The sequence below is a fragment of the Dicentrarchus labrax genome, unplaced genomic scaffold (genome assembly GCF_905237075.1).
Source record: "Dicentrarchus labrax unplaced genomic scaffold, dlabrax2021, whole genome shotgun sequence".
NCBI classification, from domain to species: Eukaryota; Metazoa; Chordata; class Actinopteri; family Moronidae; genus Dicentrarchus; species Dicentrarchus labrax.
The window spans coordinates 32888199-32910434 of NW_026136721.1; the positions used below are offsets into that span (position 1 = coordinate 32888199).

The 22236-nt window shown below is 41.2% G+C and overlaps 1 protein-coding gene across 2 annotated transcripts in view; it reads right to left on the bottom strand.

Moving 5' to 3' along the window:
- The window catches only part of mgat3b (beta-1,4-mannosyl-glycoprotein 4-beta-N-acetylglucosaminyltransferase b), an 83968-nt gene extending 71796 nt beyond the window's left edge, over positions 1 to 12172 (bottom strand). The window contains exon 1 of one of the 2 annotated variants that reach the window (XM_051384397.1): positions 11289 to 12172. The gene's annotated coding sequence lies outside the window, so the exon portion shown is untranslated. The remainder of the gene's footprint in view (positions 1 to 11288) is intronic. The other variant, XM_051384396.1, reaches the window with a different exon arrangement.
- Positions 12173 to 22236: the final 10064 nt, after the last annotated feature.

The following is a 22236-nucleotide window of genomic DNA, read 5'->3' on the forward strand; positions in this document are numbered from 1 at the left end:
GTGTGTGTGTGTGTGTGTGTGTGTGTGTGTGTGTGTGAGAGAGAGAGAGTGAGTGTTCAGTAAGCACTGGGCCTCTTTCCCAGATGAGAATCTCTGCTGCACGATAATCCTGATGAAAATGTCTTTCCTCTTCCCCTCTCTGTCATTCTCTCCATCCATCCATCTATCCATCCGTCCGTCCGTCCGTCCATCCACAGACTAACTGTTGGCTGGCCACCCTCGCTTTTCCTCTCCCACCTTTGTTCATCTCACCTCCCTCACACTACCAGTGACAGACTCCCCACTGACGTTAGTATCTCTCAAAAGCCAAAACAGAAAAGTAATGCGATGACTGTGTCATTGTCATTCTTGTAAAACCTGTCAAATTGCTTTTGTAATTTCCTGTCTGTAACTTTCAACTTGGTCTCCACTTATCTTTTTGCTGTTTATTCTTCCCTTTTTGTCTGCTCACCTTTAGCCTCTACTTGTGTGCATGTTATTAAAGACTTACTGTGTGTAAAACGATAAGCATCTTTTTCATAGGAACCCTTCCTCAATCCAGCACTGACATCAGAGTGCTTTCTAGAAAAAAAAATCTTTATTGTTCTCAGCACCTTAAGTTAAAAACAGTGTCTTCCTTTTTGTGCTTAGGGAAACAGTGCAAGCATCATCTGCTATTTTAAGGCAGTTTTTCAGAATCATTTAAGTATACGCTGCAGGCTCGCAGGAGGCAATAAAACAAGTGTGTCAAAAGAGAGTGCGTGTTGCATGGAGACGACCTTCAAGCCATATATACACTGCATTATTATTTTCAGAAGCTTACTAGCAACAATATTTTTGTCAGGAGTGGGGGCACTCCGAAAAATATTACATTACTATAACTAATATAATAATTATAAATATTATATATTTCAGTAATAATTCTGTCCAAAGGTTTACATAACATAGTAATATATATGTGAATATAGGGCATTCTTAAGCAAAGCTTCTTCCTGAACTTTTTAAATCTACTTCATAAGTGTACAGAGATGAGAGGAAAAAGAAGAGAAACTGGAGGGACACACACACACACACACACACACACACACACACACACACACACACACACACACACACACACACACACACACACACACACACACACACACACACACACACACACACACACACACACACACACACACACACACACACACACACACACACAGTGTATCTTGCTAGTTAGTTTACACTCAACACACTCCCTAAGGTACATTTGTCAGAAAAATACCCTGTAAGGTACGAAAAAGGTCCTTAAGGTGATAACTTTGTTCAATTATAAAAAGTAAAAAATCCTGGCTGACAGAAAGGGGTATAATTGTACTTTTAACAAGCTTTAGGTAGAGGGAAATGTTACAACAAATCAGTGATTAGAAAATCTTGATTTAAATAGAGAGTTGGGTTTATTGAAATAAAATAGGCTGCTAGTAGATTTCCATTCAATTCTTGAACTGGCCTGGGAATAATTTCATGAGCAAAGAACTAGGACAGCACTTCCATTCAGCTTTTTTAAATTTTGCCACACGGGCAAGACGCCCTTCTTCAGCGTGTACTGGCAACTTCCCAACGGATCTATTTGAGTGATTTTGTTCATTTAATCAAGTAGCTAATTGTCAGTGTAGCAGAGTGAAATGCTTCCACTAGCCAGCACCATTACTCCCAATTTTATTTTATTAAAAGTATTATAACTGTTATATTGTCAATCTATTTTCTCATTCTTGGCATCCCTTCATGAGTACTTGTTTTTCTGTATTTATTTAACTTTATTTTATGACGTGGCCCTCCCTTATGGAGCCCCGGATTGCATTACCCCCCCTGCCGTCTGCTGTGGCCTCTGCCCGTGGCAAGTGCACTTGTAGTCGGCATTGCTGAAGCTTACAGAGTTTAAAACTTGAGTTAGGCCATCACAGTACTCACAAATCAGTTGTATCTGAACAATACAATGATGATGGCGAATAGTTCTAAATGGGCAGTGGTGGCCTAAAGGTTAGAGAAGCAAGTTCTGACTAGAAGGTTGTTGGTGTAATCCCTGGAACTGGCAGGAATCGCAGGATAAATCTGAGTAGGGAAAGTGAAGAAGTCCTTCATTACCATCACTGAGGTGTCCTTGAGCAAAGCCTGTAACCCCACCCGCTGTGGACAGCTTCCAGGTATGAATTTCTAACAGACATTCCTACAATAGAGTCTGTCGCCTCCTTTCCAACAGGGTTTTTTTTTTTTGTTAGAAAATAAAGAGAAGAAGGTACAAAAATGTACCATGTTCAAGGTACAGTGCTTGTAGCCTGCTAGGGTACAGCTGGAGAGACAAAGCCTTTTAGGTCCATTCCTGTACCTTGATTTCTTAGTGTGTACAGCGCTATGTAATATGCGTAATGTCTGGATAATCTGTATGGTTGGTAAAGTTTCTGTTGTGAAAAATGTGGGACACACAAACCGTCCAGTTGTCAAATTCACGAAAGTAACGCACAATTTTAAAATTCTATTTGCCTTCTGTCTGAACATACTGGGAAAAATACTTTAATACCGATACTGTAAAATAAAAATAAAAAGCTAAATTTCATTTTGAGCATCCTCTTTGTTGTTTCTTGTGATTAAAGATTTTTTGTTTTGCTTCCAAAGGTTGATGTAAACAAGTAGTTACCATGGAGCCATGAGCCATGAGTTTCTACATCTGAGTCCCATTGTTTGAGCCAATATTTCTTTACATTTTAGTGACTCCGCACCATAAAATGTCGTCCTGTGACCCCCACTGACACCGACACTGATAGATTCATGGTAGATGGTGCGTTTCATTATCATCATTTTATAGATATTGTCTGTATTCTTCCATATGTGCATATCTTGTTTCTTTTTCTTTTTTCTATGTTTAATTGTGACATACCAACTTAAAAAGGCAAATTCTTTCAATGTGAAAACCTACTCTGCAATAAACCTGATTCTGAACCTTCGCAGGTGCTGGTAAAGAAATGGTACGTGTATGATGTCAGGTAGTAGCAGTTAAAACAAAGCCACTGAAATGCAGTTGAAAAATTGTTATATGTAAAGCAGCCAGTAATGCATAACATTCAGTCAAACGTAGCCCATCTTTAACCTAGGTATGCAGACGTCTTCTGACCTGCAAATCAGCCAAACTGCACTTAACACTCCATATTTCAACTTTCACTTACTAAATGTCTTGTCCTGCATTATACAAACAAAAACCATCTGGTACACCCCACAGACTAAACACACAAAGAAATATCTGCATATTCATCTGACCCAAGCATGACTTGTGCTTGTGCAACTGGCACCCTCCTCCCCCCATTAATTGTGCAGCAGTGGTATGCTCCAGCGCTGTACCCTCAATAACCACACATGCTGGGTCGAGCACAGGTCAGGACCATTTTCTTTCCCTGCTCAGTGGGTCTCCTGAGGTCTCCACAGTAGGACAGGACTGTAAGGTGACACTGAGGTGACCAAGCGGGGGGATGGAAAAAGAGAGTGGGTGAAAGAGAAAGCATGGCATGGAGAGAAAGTGAGAGAGAGAGACATCCTCAAGGACAGACAAATTCTATTTTGGCCTGGTGGTAAACTCGGCCTGGCTGTCTGACAAGCTTACGACACAGTGTGTGTGAGTGTGAGTGTGAGTGTGTGTGTGTGTGTGTGTGTGTGTGTGTGTGTGTGTGGAGGGGGGGGTACTGAGGTCACGGAGGGAGAAACTGCCTTATTTAGAAAAGGGGAGCACCCTCCGAAACAGCAGGAGAGGAGGGACAGGAAGGAGAGAGAGAACGAGTAAGGAAAGAAAAAGTTTGCGATGCTGTTCCTGTGCACGGACGGTCCTGTCCTTGACAAACAATAGCAGTATGTGGACTGCTCTTCATCCACCCCCACATGAAGCCCAGCCATACTCAGTTTGACCTGCCAGAACAGAAATCCATACTTCATCATCTCAACTGCTGCCCCCTCAAGACCCTGCCTGAGATATCGTGTGTTTGTGGATGTGTGTGAGAGAATATTGAGGGGTTATCGAGTGGGACTAACTGCATTGCAAGTCTGTGCTTTATGTAGACTACAATAGGGCCAGTATCTCACAGTATATGGCAGCTGGCTGCCGATGCAGCATTGTTCTGCTCAAGCATCTATTTTATAAAGCATATTAACCAAAGTTCATTTTGTATACGCTGGCCAGCCGATTTAGGGGATTTCTTTATGGAGATCCTTGTTAAACTGTTCTGATAGTAATCTTTATAAGCCGGCAAAAGACACGGTCACGGATAAGACAGGATACTAAATGCTGCGGTAAAAACAGAAAAATAGTGAAGAGCACACACTGTGACCTTGTCCTCAGTGAGTACAGTGGGGAACTCTTCACAGAGACTAACAGCAGACAAATCCAACAAACAAATCACTGCTTAATAATGAAAGCCTCATTATTATTATTATTATTAAAATCAGGGTGTAAGGATACAGGTTGTCATATGCTGTACCTATCGCAAAGCACTCCTGGACCACCCTGTGATTTGGGGCTAATAAACTTGACAGTAAAAGAAAAATACAAACTCCGCGTAAAACATTCAGGAAATGGCACAGAGTTCTTAATAGACCGAGCTATGATATGCAATTGACAGTGTGGTCCAGCACAGTCAGAGCCCACATCAAAACTTCTCAGCTTAACATAAGAGGTTATACGTAATATTATAATGATGACTGACACGTGCAAATTAAGGTTGTATAAAACTAAATTTAAATACTGAGCATGAGAGTTTGTTCTTGGCTCTTACCACAGGACAACTGATGTGGCTGAAAGCTCAGAAAAATGCCAGTACATGGACCTTGAATTCTGATTTTTTATTTTTTAAAACTATAAAATAAACAGTTTATAAAAGAAAGTTAATGGACCATTTTTGTCAACTCAGTTAAAAGAATTAACTGCTACACTCCACATCCATTATACATAAAAACTGGACCTCTCTCAAGCACAGTATTTAAGAAATTGCTTTTTATTGTTGATTTAGACATCAGTTGCTCTTGGCTTATCATTATATTAATAGAAGACAGAGGCTCACTTTGTCATCCCGCATCAAAATCCTTTTCATCAGCTCCGCCTGTCGTCAAGTCTTCGTCCAAAAGTGAAATTAATGGCTGAAGTTTTACGCTTTTAAAATCTGGTTTGTGCTGCTCCTAAACAACTGGAGGTGTTGTCACTATCCATGACTGTCACACTTCTGACACCTGTTACATTGCCATAGAACTGTTGTATGCTTGTGCACCCAAAATACCGGCTTCAAAACCTGCAGAAACATGTGAGCTTTCAGAGTCAAAGTAGAACACCAGAGTGCTACCTTTTATGTGCTGAGCTCCGGGATGAAATCTTTCTCTCTGTAGTTTGTCGGTTGACAGAAGGTTAGTGATGGTGAAAACTTTGAGCTGTTCGTGCATCGAGCCATCAAACGCCCTCCAACTGACTAATGAGGGCTCTGAACACCGAGTCCAAAGGCAGCGGGGGGTGGGGAGGGTGACAAACCAGGAAATGTGCGTTTTCCTCCTTTTTTCCCCTCCTCCGTCCTCTTACTTTCGGTCTTTCAACACCACGCAGGATATGCAGCATGCGTGGGCAGATTGTAATGCAAGTATGTGTACGATGTGTATGTGTCTGTGTGTGTGTGTGTGTGTGTGTGTGTGTGTGTGTATACAAGGTGTGTAGGCAGAGAAAAGAGAGGTGGTGAACTTTCAGGGAAGCCTGTTAAGTCAAGTGACACACACACGCAGACCCACGCGCACACACACGAGAAAGGGTTCAGAGAGAGATGTCAAAAAAAAAGGAAAGAGATGTGTGCATGTCTGATTCTCTCTCCAGGAATAGTGTGAGCACAGCCAGGATCCTATAGCAGTGTGTGTGTGTGTGTGTGTGTGTGTGTGTGTGTGTGTGTGTGTGTGTGTGTGTGTGTGTGTGTGTGTCTACAGATGCCAGATCAGAGGTGGAACACAGCTTAATTCCCCCCAGCAGCAGCAGCAGCAGCAGCAGCAGACTGTGTTCGGTCGTACGCAACCTGTTGTTTGGGTTAGCATGACGCCGTTTGGACATCCTGGAGCCTAGGATGACCCCGCCTGAGCCGCAGAGATTACACACACACACACACACACACACACACACACACACACACACACACACACACACAGCGGTAATGATGCACACAGAGATTGGTTCTACTGTATGATCCAGGTCAATGGAAAAACAATAGTTAGTGCTCATGTTGCTGCATGTTTCTTTTTCCTCTCCTTTCACTCTCTGCTGAGCTATGTCTTGTAATTACTTTAGTGCTCACCAGGGTTTTTGCCTCTGTGTCTCAGCACTGAAAACATCTCTTTGTACCACTGATTTCCAATGGAATAAAGACCATATTAATGCCAAAGACTGCCACGGGCACTAGTTGTTCAGACAAATATGACCTCCCTCATTATTCAGTTTCACTCAACCTTTGCTCTAATTTACACCCAGCACTTTTTATCATAGGGACACAAGTAATCTAGAATTGCAGTAACTGTGAGTCATCAATCCTTAACGTTTACCTGAAGATTATTCTGCTGCTGCTCCAGTTCAAGCCTGCTCAACAGCTACGGCTAAACAAGTGAATAGAATGAGGATCTATTTTTTGTTCACTTACAGCTGCTGCTTGAGGTCACAATGTTTCAGCTTCAGGAGTTCCAGGAAGAGAGTTATGTGCAAAATGTGCATTGTGACACAAGTGCGGTATCAGTTTCAGGAGATTAGAGAAATCAATCTGCAGTCAGAGACAGAAAACCACTCCACTGCAACATCTGAAACATTTCATTGTGGAATCTGGTGCAGAGATCTTTACATTTAGTTTCAAATATTCCTTTTTTTTTTTTTTTTTTTAAGCACAATTTACGTTTGCTTTCACTCCACGGCCGGTCAGTTTTGTAATTCCGTACCCAAGTACACTTGCCTTGTCTGATGGGGTTTGTTTCACACAAAAAAACGTTATATATTAATTGTATCAGCCTTCTGCTTCATTGAAAAATCCATTAAAAAAAATTTGTTTCCAACATTTAAGTGATGTTGTGGTAGTCATGATAAAACCCTGCTCATACGTCAAATCTCAAACAGATGAGCTGAACTGAAGGTGAGCTCAGAGAAACTTCCTTCAGCAGCTTGATGCAAAAACAGCCTTCTCGTGTGCATTTACATTAATCTGCAGGGAGTTAACAATAAGCAAAACACACATTTGAGTAACATCTAAACCATCTCATTTAACCATGGAGGAAATATTTACATCTCCAGCAAACAAAGATCTGTAGATTACGGGTAGGTAACTTAATTTGGTAGAGAAATTTACTTTGGCTATGCAAAACTGTCTTCAGAGCTCTTTGCTGTCCTTCACTGGTGTTCACACACTGCAGGATATCAGATGTCTCCATCCATCTGCTTACAACAACAAGCCTGGTTTGTGGTCATTTCCTGCAGACTTACATTCTCACTTCTAACAAAATGCAATACGTTTGACTTGGAAAAGACTGAGGCCTCCATTTGTATTTTAAAACAGCAGCTTTCACCTATAAACCGAAGTAAAAACAATAAACTCCGGTCTACAAAGTAACAGTTTCAAACATCATTAACATCTTGCAGCCTTTAACTTAGAAATCAAGGGGCATGATTACAAGACGTTTGGCTGATGGGTGACTCACAGCTAACATCTGATCACTTAGGAAAGCCTGTAAAGCAGGATGCTGTAGAAGAGGAAGAGGCTGCTGACCTCCGCGTACGCAGATCACCTCTGGCAATGTTAACTGACAGCCTCTCTGTGTGCCAGCAAAGCCATTTGTTTTCGGCCTTGCAACTTAAGGCGCAGGCAGTGCAAAGAGGCAGCAAAATAATGAAATTGCTGTGTGAGAGGAAGTGAGGAAGAAAGAATGGAGGAGTTGTGATACGGTGGTGATAAAACAAATAGAAAAGGTGTAAAGCTGCATATGAAAGTTTAATGAGACAAGAAGTATGGAATGGAGAGATATATTAACCATTTTATCAATAATCATTTCTTTTCATACACGAAACACGTTGACAACAGTGTTCGACCATAAGATATCTGCCGACTCACCGTGTGCTTGAAAAGGTGAGAGAGAGAGAAACTAACTGCAAAATTTCCCCTGCACATGTCCAAAATACACAAATATTTGAGCTCAATACGATCAGAGTTTTGAAAGAGATTCAGAATTCCAGACATTATGACCAAAGCTTCCTTTTGTCTTTTAGGTGGGAAAGACATAAACACTGCAGGCCCAGAAGATGAGTTTTTTATCTGCTGCCACAAAGCAAGGCAGACGCAGCTCGACCGATCACTTGTCATATGCAACGTAACTGCCTTAAAGAAACAGTTCAATATTTTGGGAAGTACAGTTACTGTCACACGAGTAAAGTAAACCCAAAAGTGACGTTTCACAGGCATAACTGGACTGGATTTCTTGGCTGAGTCTCCAGGAAGTTACTGTTCCCGGCCAAGAAATAGTTCAGCACATAGTCCTCCATTTAGTGGCGGATTGCCGTGTTTACACTTTGGTTTTTTCTACAGATTAAACAAATGCAATACAGCATGTTAATTAGTAAGCTCTAGAGGTGTTGTTAGGTGGAATCGGTTACCTTTGGACAGAAGCAGGCCAGCAGCGTCCCCCTTGTTTACAGTCTTTTTGCTAACCAGCTGCAGATGAAAGTCAAGTGTTTCTAAAAAAAAGAGGAAGTACTATTCCTTTAAATGCCATGAATAATATGAACTGAAGCTTATACGCAACTACGTACACACCATGATTTTCATATTATTCTTTTCTCATATAAACAGTTTGTATTTGTATACTCTGCATCTCTTCTTGGTTTTTGTCTCCTTGATCCACTATTTTTTATCTCTATATGCTTGAACAATACAGATATATTTACATGTCAAACCAATAGAGCTAATTGAAAGTGAAAGTGAGAGAGGGAGGGACAAATCACAGGGCTGTGTTCTTAATCAAATCTGGCAAAAGAAGTGAGCTTCAGCTGTGGGGCTCAGGTGGATCTCTGGAGTCCACACACTCTTTCAGACAAATGTCTGGAAAATATCCCCCCCCCATCCTTCCCTCCGGACCACTCAGTCTCTCTGTTCTATTTTCCTTTTTTACTCTTCAGTCCTTCTATCCATTCATTCTTCAGCTTTACATTTCACTCCTTTTATCTCCCCATTATGACTGATGCACACACACACACCCATGTGCACACACACACACCCATGTGCACACACACACACACACGTGCACACACACACGTGCACACACACACGTGCACACACACACGTGCACACACACACACACACACACACACACACACACACACACACACACACACACACACACACACACACACCAGCCCACTGCCCTGTCTCTCAGCATCAGCATCACTGTGAAGTGAAAAGGCCAGCATCCCCATGAGATGTGGTCTTTGTTGATGTTGTTGTTTTGAAACGTGGGGATCTGGGATGTTGGTTGGGGCATAGTCGACCATTTGAAGCCACGGTGAGATAACCACAGTGAAGCAGAGCAGTAGTGGTAGTTGCAGGCCTCTGCCTCTGCTTATGCTGCTGCGAATACACTGAAATATATACTTCCTGCTTTCCACAAGCTCAAATTCTTTCCTGCTCTGCTCTCTTTACTGCCTGGAAGGTGCCGATCCAGGACAGATTCAGTGTCCAAACAAGTCCAAACAAATCAGATATCATCAAAAAGCTGCTTTTCAGTTCAACTGGACCAAATGAGGATTGGTATATCTTCCATACAAAACAAACATCTGTCCCTTGGAGCAACCTGTGATTCTCAAATAAATAATTAGCTCTACCTGACATGCATGCTATAAAAACCTGGATTCATCTTGAGGGAACACACTGAACATGCTCATCAGCGATGCCCTGTTTCACACATTCACACCTGGGAGCTGCAGCTACAGTCTGCTACTGTTGCACCACTGAGCCACTCTAATAGAGTTACACCTGATTAACTGCCTTGCTCAAGGGCAAAATGTCAGTGGAAAGAGAAAAGAGGTCCATGTTTGCACTCCACAGCCAGATTTCTCCAGTGTTTCTCCACAGTCACAATCTCCATCTGCTTCACTATAAACCTTCAGGCTACCACTACCCACTCATTCATTTGCACTAACTTTGCACTTAACTGCCTATCATGGAGCAACTTACTCAAACCCATCTGGGAACCCGGATCAATATCTGACCCCTAAACGGCGACCAGGGAGCCAGGCCCACTCTCGTGGGAAATTAGACATGGATTCAGCAGGCGATTTGGTTTGACTAGATAGAAGATGAAAATGTTTTTAGTCAGCGAGGCTTGCAGTCGCTGTATACAGAAGACACGGGCCCGGGGCAGGGTGATTCAGACGTGGGGAGGTGATGTGTAGCAGGGATTTCCCCTGGGCTGAAAGATGTAGCAGTGACCAGGCTGAAACCTGCCATCAGTTCAGGTGTTTGAGGGTGGGTGATGTGTGATGGTGTGAAAATGAAGAACTAGCCTATAGAATGTGTGGACAGTCACAGTACCATGGATTCATTCAAGGATGAGCAACCCAAAAGGCAATCAAACCCCAAACTCCTGGCAACATTGATCCACTGAAAATTGTTTTATGTTATAAGCTCGGCCTAAAGTCCTGTACTGCCTGAGCTTGGACACACTGAGACAATTGGCCCCACAGACACAGATATGGAAAAGGCCCCACCATCCTGCAACAAAGGAACAAGACACCTACACTGAAAGTACTGTGGAGTTGTTTTTGTCTCTTTCCGTGACATTTTGCCCCTGACCCCTTGGGCCACTGGGCCTGTGTCCGGTAGGTCTGCTCAGTAATCCATCCATGGTCCTGGTACACACTTTGTTATTTAAACTAAACTTCACATATTACAGAACCCCAGAAACATAATAGGACCAGATGAGGTGACATAAGCTACACTCTGTCTGTCTGACCAGCAGCAAAGGGCCATCTGTCCATACCCACCCATGTACTTCCTAATTTCGTCAGAAGCAACTTCATCACACTCACACACACACACACACACACACACACACACACACACGCACACACGCACAAATACACCCCCCTCCTCTACATTACAGGTCTTACACTGCACATGCAGTGGCAGGGGTCTTCACGTCACAAGCCTTCCTGCTCCCCTCCACCCCCCTGCCCAACCTCCACATCCCGGAATAAAAAAAATTAAATAAAATAAAAAGGCATGTCCTCTTACCCATCTGTGCCTGTGTCGGATCTCTTTCAGAGGTTCATGGTGGATGAGAGCCCTGCTGATCGGATTCTAGTCTGGTGGTTTTGCTGCAGAAACCGCTATGCCATCGCATTGATGATGCTGGAGTCTCGGTGATAACCGGGGGCCGGGGTCTCTCTCCCTCCCTCTCTCTCTCTCTCTCTCTCTCTGCTTTAGCCGGGTTAACGTTACTCTACAGTCATCTCTCAGTGTTTATCCCCCGCTACTCCGGTTTTATCTACCGGATCGGTTGCGCCGATGATCGTCCCGAGCTGGACTTAAGAGTGGATCCTGTCGGTTGTAGTGATGCCACAGCCTCCTCTCTTGGCTCTGGTGTTTATTAAACGAAAGACCGAGTCGAGGTTTGTCCAGAGGAGATGAAAATAAAAAGGGAGAAAATAGAAAACACCGAGCTGCTTGAGTGCGCAAAGGGATGAGCCAAACGGTGCAGAAAAGGATGGAGATGAAGAGATGAGGAGGGACACGGGGTTGACGGTGGGGGGGTGATCGCCGCTGTCTGCCGTCCTATTCGCCGTTTTCTGTCGTGTTTACGACCCACTGTCGCCTCCTCCCTCCGTCTTTTCTATCTCTCGCTCCGTGATGCGACTCCCTCTCTTCCGTCCTCCGCGCTGCGCTCTGCGCCCGCTGTGACGCCTTTTCCGCTCGTAAGAAAATAAGATCCCCCCCCCCTGCTCTCTTCTCTTTTACTTCTTTTTCATCATCTTCCCTCTCTGCCTCTTGATCAGACAGGCTTCGAGAAGGAGGGGGAGGTGGAGACGAGTGTGTGTGTGTGTGTGTATGTGTGTGTGTGTGTGTGTGTGTTTGGGGGCAAGTGAAAGAAAACGAAGGCAATGAAGGAGGGGCCCCGCGAGAAGAGAGCTCCTCCCCGTTATGCTGCTTATCAGCGGACGAGGGGGGCGCCCATCATGTAGGAGGGAGATATAAAGCAGGAAATATGAGTGGTGGAGGAGGAGGAGGAGGAGGAGGGATTGGTGGTTGTGAGTTTCTGCAGAGGCTTAAACAGACAAGACTGCTATTATTATTACTACTCTTTTGATACTTTGAGAAGTCTCCCTTACTAAATGGGACCTAAATATATCCAACCAAGTGAAAAACATGACTAAAAGTATGTGACCACACCAGAGCCCTCCTGAGGTTGTGATGCATATTACATACCAGAAATAGATCAAAATAGCTAAAATGTAAAGTGACAAGTAGGGCTTGACATACCACTTAGATTTAGTGTTATCTAGCGGTGTAGTTAGTGATTGCAACTCCCTCGCTTCACCAAAATCATAAGTGGCCCCTTTATAGAGCCAGTGTTTGGTTTGTCCATTCTGGGCTATTAAGGTAACAAAAACAACGCTTGTTATTATCATCAGGTGAAAATACACTAATGGAAACACACACTGGACCTTCAAAGGTGGGTTGAGGGATTCTAGGTAATGCAATTTTAATCCAGTACACTTTGTTTTCCCAAATTCAGTGAATGTCTCCTCACGGTCTGCTAACTTTCCACTGTGTGTGTGTGTGTGCTGAAAAATTGGCGAAGAGGATTGGACCAGGCCACACAACACTAAGCCTGACTTGTTATTGCAGTTGCAGTTGCAGTTGCAATATAAGGGTGACATGAGAGGCTCAGTGGCAACGTCGACCTTAAAAACAAGTTGCTCTGCTGTCCACACAATAAAATTCCAGGGTCAATGGAAATGAAGTCCCACCAAATATTCCACTGAAATATACCATCTAACAAACAAACTAATCACTGGTAAAAGGCGCCTACAGTTACAATACTTGGTTGTGGTTGTTTGCATGGTATCCTGGTATTTGTCATGCTATTTAAATATAGCCATTTTGGAAGATACACATACTGTATTCACTTCCTAACTGAGAGTTATAAGATCAATCTCTCATTCGTCTGTTCAATATGAACCTGGAGCTTAGCATAGTCAATTAACACAATCTTATTTATTTTGTACAAAACCCGAGGCTAAACCACAAATTGCAGCTTTTACACTTTGCTTTTTGTAAGGATTAAACACAACATGTTAATAAGTGAGCCAGGGTATAAGGCTAGAGGATTATCCCACCTGTTTCCCCCGTTTCCATTCATTATGCTAAGCAAAGGTTACTGGCAGCTGGATCCAGATTCATATAATTCAATACACATTTTAGCACATTTCACAATGTGTATTGAATAGACATTGATCTCATCTGTCTGCAAGAAAACAAATAAGCATTTTTCCCCAAAACTGCAAACTCCTTTAAATCAAAAGAGTTTATACTTTGTTCTTACACATACCGGTACTGTGCATGGTCAATCTCACACCATGGGTTGGGTTTAAAAACCTTAAAAGCACATACTTTGGTTGACATAGGGCATCCATATTTGCCTTGCCATTAGTTGGATTTATCAGGGCTAAGATAGTTCTAACTACGACTTGGACGTTGACAATACCATGAATATTGACAAGTTGGAAACTGGTCACTATCGTAACCATCAGATGACATAAATGCAGCATTGACTGTCTCAGCAATGTGTTTACATGCACAATGTGCAATGTGTTTTTTTAATATCCTTATGTGTTTGTGCTTGCACATTGTGCAACCTGGATGAGACCTTATCCCAGTTTTAAAAAAAATTGGAACATGCTACATTTTCTGCTACAAAAAAATACAGGATTTCTTGTTCAATTTTCTCACCATTCTGTGCCACGTGTGCAGGTCCTTCCTATACTTAAGTTAGTCAGTTAAACAAAAAAGATAAACAATGCAATAGTGGTCTACGTGAAATCAAAAGGAAGGTCTGACACTGGTAATGTGGATAATACATTGTTTTATTGCTCTCATCTTCAATTACAGATGATTAGAGAGAGAAGCCAAAATCCAGCAAAGTGGTAAATACTGAGTCCAGGCCGAAACCAAACTGGGTTCATGCTCAATTTTTAAATTAACTCAGTGGATCCAGAAATGACAGACTTGGTGGATGCACCACTGCAGGCAGAAAGGAATTACATTATTTTATATGTTCAAATGTTTTGTTAGTGGTGGACATACTAAAATATTTAAGTATAATTTATCAAAGTCTTGTATGACTAAAAGGTTTTGGAAGTAATATGCAAAGTATAAAAAGTTAACTCAACAATGAGACAATTTACTGTCTGTTGTAATCATTGATGCATTACTCTGTAATAAGTAGACCTATTACTGAATTGTTAAACTTACCTTACAACTCACTACACCGGTCTGCCCTCCGGTACATTACCCGATAAGATTGAATGGCATTACTAAAGGAAGCGGCACTTGCGAGCGAGAAAAGTGACATGCCTTACTGCCACCCATTATCATCCAACACCTTCCCAGTTTTGCAGTCAATTTATTTATAAGTGCAACATTTCCCATCTCTCCCTGTCAATGCCACTGCTGCATGAGTCGTATTGCTGCCCGTTTCTTCAGCCCCCCACACCAGTCCAGCTTCCACCTGCAGGCTGCGTGTAAGGGGTTTCAGATTTTTCCTCATCACACATGCTATAAAATGTCTATGTAAACGTATTTGCGGAGAGTGATGTCGGAGCCTAGACAGAAACGCCAACTATGTTCTGCTGCTGTAACAAACATTTCCGAACTTCAGTTGTCTGGAAATTTCTTTGGAAACCAAAATGTTCCTGTTTCTCACACTGGTTCAGCTTGTTTCCTTTAAAATCAGAGCTCAAACCACCGACACAGCTTTTACCTCGGATTAATACATGCATTAATGTCAACGTGAACAGGAACAGGAATGTCAAACATGCTTGCAGTGAGCTGTATGTGGGTGGACTAGCTACGAGCACTTTGTATTTGCACGTTTTGACTTTTCTCTTTCCATCAGTCTCATTACTTTTTCTTTTTTTATGGCTGACAGAAGAAGGACAACTGATTTTCATAAAATTTTAATGCATGTGGAACTTTTTGTGCACATTAAAACTCAGCCATGGTAACACACCTTTACTTTTTTAGTACCAACCTACATGTGTCCATATCAAAAGTACTGTTTGCTGTCTGGTGATGTGTAAATGTGTGTAAATACTGCTGGCTGTATAACGAATTTCCCTTCAGGGATAATAAAGATACCCTTGAACCGTTGGGAGTATATTGAACCCTGTACTTACAGTTCTTTTACAACTGCTTGTGTTTCCTAACATTTAGGCTTATTCAAGAAGTGTAAAGGAGTAATTCCACATCAATAAGTAGTATCAAACTATAGTTTCATATGAACCTTTTGAGACCAAAACAACTTCCTGGATCTACCCGTGTATATTGGCACTCCTTGACACTTGAATATATAGATCTGCATGACTGGCCTGATGCTCAAGGAAGCAACTGAAAGGTAACTGAAAGTCTACAGGTGAGCTAGTAGCTCTGTGAGACTGTATGCCTTGAGCTGAATGCTGATCATCCTCACAATGACAACACAAACATGCTGCGCATATACTGTTTATCATGGTCAGTTAGTTAGTTTAACGTTTTCTAATTGGCACAAAATACAGAGTAGAGCTGAAGCTGGTGGAAATGCCATTATGCAGGCATTTGGTCATGAATCAAAGTATCCAACAAGTTAACATTTTGACCTGATGATCGTGTTAGGTAAAAATTCAGGGGATCACGAAAGTTATTACAATTCATGCTGAGGGGGACATAAACAGCTGTACAAAATTTGAGAGATATTAAGTCAAAAAATTTCAACAAGATGACATTTAGTGGTGCTAGAAGACAGATTAGGGGCTCACCAAAGGAGGCATCAACTACCCAGCCATTGCATGAATATGTTCAGTTTTAGCTTCATCACAGGAGGCCTCGGATACTCAGATGCACTGGTCTAGGAATTTTTCCAGCTTTTGACAGTTTGCGAAGACAAACTTGGGTTTACTAATGTCTTCCAGTGTATGTTTGTTCTATCATTTTGCAGCAAGAGTATTAGTTTGGTAATGTAACCCTTGTGAGGCTCTATTACTCTGAATAAGCACTCAACTACAAATAAATCTCCACCTTTTGTATATTTGCCAACTCTTATCTTCTTTCAGTGGAATAAAAGGGGAGGACCATGAGTGACTGTGTGACACACAATACAGTTTTTTTTTCTCTCTCTCATTTCTGGCAACAGTGTCAAATATCAGGTTACAGTTGAGTCACTTTTTCTCAGTCATGCCTAGAGACAGTTGTTTACTGATGTCAACAATAAGTGAAGGTGCTCATTATTTGGAAGCGGTGATACAGTTAAATCTTACAATGGACTATGACTACTTGCTTTATAACGAGTGCCTGGGTTGGCGCAGTACGTCATTGAAGTTGCCAGCGCTTCAGCTTGTTAGTTACATACAGTAAATACAGCTGGATGTGAGGCCCCCAGTAGTGCAACATCCCTCTCATCAGCCTGAGATCATCTACCCCACAGCCTCCATTTGCTCTGCCTCTGAGCAGTTGGCTTCTGTTGGATGGGGGCTTATAGACCCACATATCAGGCTGCTTCTGCCTTTTATCAAATATTGATATCAGCCTGTCAGCACATGCAATGCGACAGAGGCAGAAATACCTGGAGACCCATCATATCTGGAACATGGTTTGAAGTGAAAAGCCTCTTCCAGGTTTTGTTCTATTGTTTTTTCTGTGAATTTGAGTGTTTTTAGCAACCCAGGAGGTGTTTATATCGTACAGGTATTTTACAGACTGAATCCAACAACTTATCACTATACATACATTTGGCTACTTTTAGGCCACAAGAAATACATAAATAAAAGCTTGGGCTGGGTGACGTCAGTGCCTGTTGATACCTTACTGTGGGGGCCACAAACAAATTTTGACACTTTTTTCATTAAACAAAATATATCAACCTGCTCAATTTATACATATATATTATATGTTTAATATAGATTCAATATTCAAAAAGTCAGTATAAGCTAACCCAACCGAAGACAACAACCAAATCAAAGTTAGTAACTTTATAATGCCAAATAGGACTTATTTGCATCACTTACAAACTTACTTATATATTTTCATTTCTAGAGAGTTATTTGCAATTCCAACTTTTCAATTGTATCTGTTAACAACCTGAAAATATATAAAATAATATACCAAACATTACAAATTGGAGCCCATTTCAAGAATGTAATTTAAGATTACAGTTAGCTTGCAAAAAATGTAATATTTGACATAAGTTTAGATTTCTGATGAGCAGAAGCACCAAAAATGCCAATTTACCGTCTATAACTTAAACCCTTCAATAAACAAACAACAAATGTATTTGAAGAATACATTTTTAATGTCTCACAGTCTGAATACAAGAACACCACCAGTGCCTGAGTAAATACTGACAGGAGAAATTGAACATTTGAAACCTTTGCTATAAAAAAGGTCAAATTTAAAACTGTTACGGAAGACCCAAAAAGCCCTAGTTCAAGAGAAAATGGAAAACCTGCAGATTTTCAACATGGATCTCATTTTCCTAGATGTTTAAGTGAGCAGTGCACATACACATAGACCCAGAGAATGTAAAATATTCAGCAAAAGAGCCTTCTCAGATGACACTGGAGATATGATGGTTATGGAGGACTTTCATCTGAGTCCAGACAAACTGAACTGTTACTGTTGGCTACAGATTCCACCTCCGCAACCACCGAGCTTCCTCGAGATAAAATTCCAGAGTGACAAGACAGAAAACTGGAGTTGGAGAAACAGTGACTGAACTCAAGGCAAGGTTAGAGACACATGGATGCGTGTGTCGAGAAAGTGCACATTATCTGTGGTTTAGTTCTGAGACAAAAGGAAAGAACAGCCATATAGCTTAATGCGTTATGCCTGTAGTACATATTTAAGTACTGTTGACACAAAAAACATCATCCAAGTCAAAAGATTTAAGACTTAAAGGAACAGATCAACATTTTGAGAAATAGGCATATAGTTGGAAGATCTTTTTTTTCCATGTCTTTATGCTAAATATAAGGAAAGATCCAGGAGAGGATTGGGTCAGGTTGGCAAAAAGACTGGAAACTGTTTCCCTAACTCTGACCAGCATTTAAAAAGAAAAGTTAAATAACCTTAGCACATCAGATAGTCTTGCATACAATACCCCCCATAAAACAGCAACTTATCATTTTAGCAACTTGGGTTTTTTGCATGGCTTAAACAGACATCAGAGGTGCTTGTAGGTTGATTTTGGACAGAGCCAGGTTAGTTGTTTCCACGTGATTCCAGTCTTCGTGCCAGGCTAGGCAAACTACTAATCAACTCTCATCATATCCAACAGACAGACATAAGAGTGATTTTGAAAGGCATATTTCATTAACAAAATGTCACCATAAGTTTGAAAAACCTTTGCTGAGAAACCCCCTGCTTATAAAACATGTTTCCATAAACAGTGGACTTTATGGTGTACTCAAATGTCAGATGAGATAGTAACTGATTTTCATTTAGAACTTCCTGTTTTTGCAAGATGTGACTAGGATACACGAACCGCTTGTGGTTGCTTCACTCTATCAAAGTTGCCAGTGAACAAATGTCCACTACTAAAACAAGTCTCAAATCCTATGACAGTTCCTAAGGTGCATGTCAAAAACATCAGCAGTAGTATTCAAAGATCAAAATCAAAGATATCAAAGATAAAGCACCAGACTTCATTACACTCACAGCAAGAATGTACAGACACTTGACAGAATAAAGATCACATGATTTCTCCTTCACTACCAGAATAGTGGCAGACATGTTGTCACACCAGCATCTGTTTACACACAAACACACACAAAGCTCTTTTCCTCCGATGTCCAGTTAGTGAGTAAAGTCTTGTGTATTTACCTTTTCAGATTTCTTTCTTCTAATCATTTATTTCCTTTGCCATGGAGTAATAAACCAGAGTCAATAGTCCAACTGCAGGGACCGCTGTGTCCAGCTCTCCTGCTTCCAGGTGACACTAACAAGCTCTTCCATTAAAGGTGAGAACAATCAGGTGAGTGTGGGCGGAACAGCAATCCACACTCTTCTCTGTGACAAACTGCGGTGGACATGCTCATTGGTTGTGTCTACACCCTAAACACACCCACAGAATGACAGGTCCATCCTGTGTAATCAGTGACGGTACTTTGCTTGTCCTCTTCCTTTTTCATGCTTTTTTTTTTTTACATATCTGCTGACTGTGCAGAAAGAACAGGATCAGGAATGCATTTGGTGTCTTGCGCAGCATTTCATATTACTTGGGGTCATGGTGGATAAGCCTGCAAGCATACGGTTACAGTATGGGTGGTTTACTGAACCGTTTGAGTGGCCCAAATCAAACTGAGTCAGAGCCTGAAGGCACAGTTTTGTCCTTGAAGATACTCTTGCCAATACTGTCTGTGACAGATCTGGAAATCTAGCTCCACATTGCCATCTGATGGGCTGGTTGAAAGAGTGGCAGCAATTGGGGATTCAATATGAAGGTTTGTTGGTCAGAATTAAGCAAAGAAGACTTATGTTTAAAACCTAAAGTATATTGGAGTAAAAGAACAAATGCTCATGTCCAAAGCCACAGCCACCTCATCATTTTGACTGATGGTCTGATTGGTCTCACTGAAGGGAAAAAGCATGAAGAATATGTTTCAGTTAGTGTAAAAACCCGGTCATGTGAGAGTCTCAGAGGATGTTAGTGATGATAAAGGCTGATGCAAATAAATGTAATCTAAGTTGAAGTCTTTTAGTCTTCCAATGTGCAGTGGTGGAGAGTAACTAAGTACTCAAGTACAAATTTGAGGTACATCAGTTTTTTGATTTTATCTTTATTTATATAGACTTTTACACCCAATATTGTACTTATTACTACACATTATTAGAGTGCAAAAGTAACCAGTTACTAGATAAAACCTTTACATATGAAACAAATTATCATATAGTTTTTAAATATGGTGCTGTTACAGATTTAGCTACGTAACAGCATTTAAAGTACGTAAATAACAGTTATGCATCAGTAAGAAGAATCCCATAATATAACACTGTATGAGTACTTTTACTTTTGATATTTTATCCTCATTTGTTTCCTTACTGACCCAATCTGAACTGGAGTCAGTTTGCAGGCAAATCTTCTCAAATCTCAAAAACTCAATCGATGTTTGACTTAGGGGCAATGGGGTCTGTATTATGTGAAATAACAACAATAACATTTTTCTTTGTGGCACTTTGTATAATATTTGGCTACTTCAGACTGAGGTTTTGTGATTTATGTAAAAAAAAAAAAAAGAAAGCGTCTTAGCCCTGGAACAGAGCCCGGGACTGTCAACGTCCAGGGCCACGGAGCTTAAAGCTCCCCTGCTGAGATCATCCATCACAACAACACATGTACGCAGTATGTTTCTGAAACAGAGTATAATTCAGCAAAGCACTACTGTTTTATCTCTCAGCACACAGATATCATATAGCTTCATTTTCAAACTTAACATACAGAGATTATAAAATGAGATTCGTAATAGATCTCATTCTGAATTTCCGCCGCAGCCTAAGCTCTTACACTGCAGTGAACTTCCTTAAAGACTGGGCTGAACAGAGACTATAGTATAAGTAAAGTGCAGCGATGGTCGCATTTGGTTCAACCTCTCATCCTTCACCTGACTTTTAATTTCCCTCCATTTTCTGCAAGAAGCAATAAAGTTAATTGAACCGACTTTTCAAGAATTGGGTCATGGCCTGAGCAGGAGGAAAATACCAATTACCCCTAAAATGAGCAATTAGCAACATGCTCTGTGTCTGCTTTCATACTAAACAACTCTGCAACAGTACAGCTCCAACTTGGTGATTTGAGGGTTTAATGGGAAATCATTTTTTCCCCATTTACTTTTTAGTGTGTGTTTCTAATCACTTCCCTGATTAAGCCAATTAGGGGTTCGTAACAGTGTGAAGTTAATTTACGAAATGAGATTAACTCCTGACTTCCAAGAGTGAGAGGCTATATATATGCAACTTTATGCAGAGATATTTTTAGCAGGCATAAAGCAGGGACACCATGGTAAAGGAGACAAACATACACATTTCTTCACCAACAGTTACCTTATTACGCCAGAGAACCACGCTGTCACCGTTTATATGTTTGTACAGCTCTCACTTGTAGTATGTTACATGTGTTTTGTCAAAAAATCCTAAAATGAATTCTGGAAAAAAGAAAATTACACTTTGGAAGAAGCTGAAATTTAAGTTTCATTGCAACAAAATGCAATGAAACTTGCATCAAAAGACATCAAATTCTTATATCCAATAGTGGGAGAGGGCATAGAGGGTGTGTGTTGAAATTTTAATTAAAATGTAGCTACTTTTGATTATTTCAAGGGTTATTCTGAAATCACGGTGGCTTAGATTGACTTAGATTGATGGATCCATTTGTTCCAACAATCACAACTCAATCACTCTGCTCCTCCCGTGGACCCTCCCCACTCTTACCCATAATGGTCGATTCTATTTTTACTTCACTGCATTGTGAACATAGCCGCCGGTGCTCCCGATCCATCAGTGTCATGCTGCTGAGGTGTCAGGGAAGGTTGTCTTAAATATCACGTCGAAAGAGCAGACCACTCTTTACAGTCAATGACTCAAACATTGTAGCTATGGTGAGCACTCTGGTTCAGAGCAGAGTCCAGTAAACAACCTCTCCCACATCTCATACTCTTCTCATGCTGTAGCTTGTCTTGCATTACACAGCCACTTAATCACTTCATTGTTCAACCTCCAGGTTCAGATTTTTGGGTGATAGAATGAGAGTTGTCAGATTAAGATTTGTGTCCAGTGAGTCATGTCATAAATCTCATGTAGCTGGATTTGAATCCTTTTTTTCTTGCCACTGAAATTTAGTACAGAATAAAGAAGAAATTGCATAATTCCAAAAAGATATGTACAGCATGGTCATTCTTGAATGATAAACTTTTTTAAGGTCTCCATACTCTTTTAA